Source organism: Dendrobium catenatum, unplaced genomic scaffold (assembly GCF_001605985.2).
Source record: "Dendrobium catenatum unplaced genomic scaffold, ASM160598v2 fragScaff_scaffold_659, whole genome shotgun sequence".
NCBI classification, from domain to species: Eukaryota; Viridiplantae; Streptophyta; class Magnoliopsida; order Asparagales; family Orchidaceae; genus Dendrobium; species Dendrobium catenatum.
Window position 1 is genome coordinate 1,645,902 of NW_021319121.1, and position 6,083 is coordinate 1,651,984.

The window sequence follows — 6,083 nt, forward strand, 5'->3', positions numbered from 1 at the left end:
CCGATCGCCAGATCGTCCCGGGACGATCAGACCAAAATCGATCGTCCCGATCGTCTTGGACGGTTCCCAGAACTATTCTCAGGACGGTATTTTGAACAGTACAGATCGGCCTGGACGATCTCACTATCGTCCCGAACGATCCTGGGAGGAAAATCCAAGTCAAAGAGGAACAGTAAGGGAGCGAGGTCTCACAGAAGCCTCCTTATTGAACAAATCAACTTTTATAGTCGCTATAGCAGTTCAACCTTTATTCACTTAGCCTTTTAGGCTTTCATTCAAGTCCTTTATATATACATTGGTATTCTCTTTTTGTTAAAAGAAACATCTAATTCTTCCAACTCTTTACTTGCATATATTATAATTTTTTTCATCAACTTATCATTTTTTACAAGTAATTTCTTATGATTCTATGCAAAAAAAAAGATAGTAATATATATTGTTGAGTATTAGTGAGAAATATTTCAAAAATCAATTTCTTGAGTTTTTTTGTGTATAATATATAATAAAGGATTATTTATATAAATATCAAATCACATACTAGCATTTGTTATTGATAAAAAGTTATATTTGATGTTATCTTTAAAAGAACTTTATTTGAATAATGCTTTGTTTGGGACTATTTTCTTACTGCTTTTCAAAGCATCTTTTTTTCTCTTAAATTAACTATTTTAGTTACTTTTCAAAAAAGCTCTCTAGTACGAAAAATTCAAGTTCTAAAAATTTTTGTACTAAAAAGTTGCATCAAAAAATAATAAGAAAGCTATCCCAAATGAAGCCTAAAACTAATATATCATATTTAAATAATCTTTATAACAATATCAAATTATATTAAATGATGTTTAGATAGTCATGATCATAAAATCTAAAAAAATTATAATATAACTATATGCAATGTTCAAACCAATAAAAAAGAAGAAATTGGATTGGAAGATCCTTACATAAAAATACATAAAAAAATGGCAAGACATTTATTTAAAATAAAAGTAACATCCTACTTTATGGAATAACTTTATTATTGCATGCTTAATAATTAGCTTTCAAACCGTGACAACAATTCTTTTTTGCTAGTGCTTTCTCACTACTTTCAAAAAATTTTCGTGCAAAGAAGTTCCTTTTTACTATTTTTTGTAGTTGCTTTTACAAATTTACTTTCCCTATAACAATTTTACAATCACTTTTACAAAAAATTGAAGCCGCCCCTAAGAGATCTTAAATAGTTCTAATAATATTACAAAGTGATAAATCGATTGTGAGTTTGTGAACAAAGAAAGGAATTCAAATAATTTTGGGCATGGATTTCATGAATTATATATCTATGGAGGGTATAATTATTATTATTATTATTAAGCATATGAAATTAAATTGTTAAATAGGATAGCATTATGAGTCTTTGTTATGCTTTATAATGAAGGAGCTAGCTTTAACTATATATGCTTAACTGGAGCGATTTAGATATTTGCATCAAAGTTTTATTACTAAATCTTTTCATGGAAAAGTACCTTATTTAAGTTAATTATGAATTTTTATCTAAAATATATGAATTTATTACTATGCTGCAAGATCTTTAAAATAATTATATACCATTTTTTTCATTACATTAAAAAAATATATACAAAAGAATTAAACATATTTGAATAAGGATTTAGAGAAGAGAAATATAAAATAGATAATAATAATAATAATAAATATATTTTAAATTACTAAATGATAATCATTTTTTTTAAGATAATACAATATGACACCTCTAAGTAGGGGTGTCAATATTTGACACGACACGAAAATCCGACACGAAAAATCCGGGTTAGACCCGACCTGATTTCAAAATGGGTCGGGTTCAGGTTCCCAAGCTAATGTGAGTGAGTTTACAATAAGTGCTTTGATCTATGTTTCACTTTAGTTTTGTTTAAGATGGTTGTAATTTTTTTATAAAAATGATCGTAAAGTATTACAGGAATAATTTTTTTGAAAGTTACTGTAAAAAGTATATTCATAAGAAAAAATTTCTTGAAAGCAATGAAAAAGCAGTAGCCAAATGGAAACTATGATTGCGATCTAAAAAGAAAAGCGGTAAGAAAGCCGACCCAAATGAAATCTTAATTAGCACAACAATAAGTGAACAAAAAACTCGAACTTGCAAATGTAACTAAACAAGTGATATGAAATGCATATGTATAAAATAAAATAAGTGAGTGAGTGATAAAATTATTTAACTTAATATCAAATCTTGATTTAGCCAACCACACAAATTCTGACAATTGAATTGGCAAATACCAAAGACACTTTTAATCATATTATCCATTATTTGCTTCACCTACATTATTGAATCTTGTGGCAATTCAACATCAAATTGAGAGTCATGAGTCGTCATCATTTATGTACATGCTGCAAATATCCTTGACGAAATAGGGCACAAATGTAGGGGAGGGACACTCCATGTTAGGAGCACCTAACTTCGAGTTAGTTGTGAAAGGTGATATGCAATATTAAGGTTGGAGTAAATAAAACTAAGGTTTTGTTTAGAACGGCCTTCTTCCTATTTTCTAAGATAGTTTTTTAGTATAAAATTGTTTGAACTAAAAATTTTTATACTAGAAAGCTATTTTAGAAAGTAAAAAAAAAAAGCCGTCAGAAATGAATCCTAAATGAGTAACAAGATGTGATAATTACAGAAATTTGTGATGAAATTTTTATTGTCAAAAATGTTTGTGATAAACATAATATTTGTTGCCAAATGTTTGTAGTTTCCTCTTTTTACTTCTCAAATGTCAAACAATTTGAATGTTAAATATTCACTGCTAAACCATTGCCATTTTTCAGTGGATTGCGGCAATGGATAATTGGTGAAAACTCATACTAATAGAAATATCACAATGTACCAAAATTTATGAATTGATCTTGATTTTTTTTTTCTAATGGAGACAAACGAAGTTACAAGTCACTTAAAAATAGTCTATAGTGAGCAGTCCCCCAAACCTCAAAATGTTATAATATATTACTGATATATCATCAAAAAAATTATCTTGATCGGGCACGAATCTCAAGGCAAAATCAACCCAAAAACTTCAAAAATTAAATCCGGGATCACCTGAACTCCGATTTCAGCAAACTTATAGTCAAACTGAGCATCTCGGAAATACGAACGCAACGACACCAAATTCGACTCAATCCAAGCCCAAATTAGTTTAAATCAAGCACCCAAAGTGTTGTTGGAAATTTCATAGTTCAATTTGAGTTACCAAACGGTCTCCGATTTTAATGAGCCTATAATCGAATCGAACAGCTCGACGAGACAAATCCAACGAGCCCAAGATTTCCTAATTTCGACATCATTAAGACCTTCAAATGTCTGACGACGGTGCACGATCAAGGGATTCAATATCAACCGTCCATTCGACCACTCCATATTTGCCCCCGATCTCACACCTATTTACGAGCTATGCAACTCCAGAAAAACTATAAATAGACTCCTTATTTCTCATAAGGGGGGCCCAAGCAAGAGAAGAAGAAGAAGAGAAGAATGATAGGAGGGAAGAACTCCTCCTCGACCACCGCTACCAGAATTCTGTCCAAGTGACGCCGGAATTCCGCCCGACCTCTAAGTGACACCGGAATTCCACCAGAACACCAAATGACGCCGAAGTTCTCCTCGGCTGTCAACTGATGTCGGACTTCTACCCGACGCTTGACAACAGTCTTTCTGGCCTCTGTCGCTCGCCGACAACGGTCCTTCTGACTAACGTCTCCCGCCGACTACAGTCCTTCTGACCTCTATCGCTCGCCGATAACGGTCCTTCTGACTAACGTCGCCTGCCGACTATAGCCCTTCCGACCTCCGTCGCTCGCCGACTACGTTTTTTCCGACTTACGTCGCCCACCGACTACAGCCCTTCGGGCCAAACAAACACATCATCAGTGATTCTCTGTATTCTCACAATGTAATGTACTCTATAAGATGTACATCAAGTTAAGGCCTTCTACTAGAGAAGGGTCTCTTTTGTAATCAACTACAATACTAGTGGATTCATTCATATTGGGCCAGGCCCCGTGGGTTTTCCCCCTATCCAGGGGTTTTCTACGTAAAAATATTGATGTCTCTAGTGGATGACAACCCTCTCTTTTATCTGATTGCATGCCGGACTTTCGTACAAAGCTAAGACGTTAAGCTTTATATTTCTCTTCCGCCGCGAATACTCCTGGACGCAACAATTATAATTTGCTTTGAAGATATATTACTACAAGAAGAGATGGATGGTGAAGAAGTTGGTTTAATTACCTTTTTAAAGGGTAGGGCATCATTTGTGATAACTTTTGGCCACTATTTTTTTTCTAAATTAAAATTAATTTTGTGCTAGAAAGCTGCTGTAAAAAGCAGTAAGAAAATTATCCCAAACATAATTTAATTTAGACCATGATTTTAATATTCCTGATATAAATGATGTTTTTCACCCAATGATCATCCCAAAAATGAAATATTACATTTTTAATAAGAGCAAATGATTAAAAAAATTATATTTGATCGAAAAAATATATATAAGACCTATTTTATATTACAAAATATTTTTTTATATCCCAAAATAAAATTATATTTCCTTATACTTATTACTTATTTGGTCTTATATGCATGCATATCTAATATTTAAATTTTTAAATTGCATAAAAATATGACTAATATTAATTTTTTTGATGTAAAATATATATTATCATGCATATTTTTTAAATAAGAACTCAGTTGGTATCAATTTTAATATTCTTTTGTTTCTATAATTTGAAGGAAAGGAATATGCGGGGCTTATGTCATAAATTAATATGCTCTTCAGCTTCAAATCAGAATAGATAAACTTAACTGCTGTTTTTTTGTACTTGAGTGGGGCTTTTTCTTTGAGTCTTGCTTATATAAGCTCAAGCCTGAATGACTAAAGTTCCATTTGGGACGGCTTTTTTAATGCTTTTTAAAATAATATTTTAATACAAAAAATAAAAATTTTGTAATAAAAAACTACTTTAAGAAATAGTAAGAAAACCGTCCCAAATGAAGCTTAAAACTCTACCTGTTTAAGATTTGCAGAGTAACAGCAGGTGCTAAAACTGAGAGAATAGTGTGAAGAGTGATGACATTCTCTTCAACAGCTTGGCTATGTCTCTTCTCGATATTCTCTTCAACATTTTAGACTTTGGAGTCTCGAGCTTTAAAGCATAAAAAAAAGAGATGGATGGCAAATCAAAGATGGAGTTGAGAAGATGGATTTTGCCATTGGCTTCGAGAAGAACATGGTGGTGTTCGGGTCGAAACGCTTGAGCTCTAGAGGATCAGGCCCCCAACAGTGCCAACACCATTGATACTATTGGAAACAAGTTAACCTGATCATCCAAAAGATGAAGATAATGGATATTTTTCTACCTAGCTATGATCATCCCAAAAAGGAAATATTACATTCACCGACAATCACTACAAGAAATTCATCAATTACAGGCGGTCTGGATCGGCAGTTTGACAACCGGTTTTTACCGGCGGTCTGACCGGCGGTTATGTAAATTAAAGCCGTCGGCAATAACGGCGCTAAAAAAACCGCCAGTTAACCTACCGGCATTAAATCTTACCGGCGCATTATATACGGCTTGAACCGCCGGTGTTTAGCAAATTATTTCTGGCGGTCCAAAATGAGATGCAGGCAGAGCTGCGATCCTATAGAGATGAAAATAAAAAGAAGAAAGAGCAAGAGCAGCCACATGCATCACTAGACAACGAGGATACGGAGGAGGATTAGTACTCTTTTTTGTTCGATGAACTTATTGTAAACTTATTTGGTTATGAATTTATTTGGTTTCACTTATTGAACTTAGTTATGAACTTATTTGGTTAAACTTATGAACTTATTTGGTTTCACTTATTGATTTATTTTAAGGAATATATTTGTGATAATTGTTGTGATTGACTATAGTGGCGTGTTGCCCAAATTTGTGAAAATTGCTGTATTTTCTGTGCAGGTTTAGAGTTTAGGGTGAAAATTAGTAAAATAGATGGGAGATTGTCATTTTTTTTTTCAAATGCTATAGGTTTCTGGCGGCCAACCAGCTATTTGGCC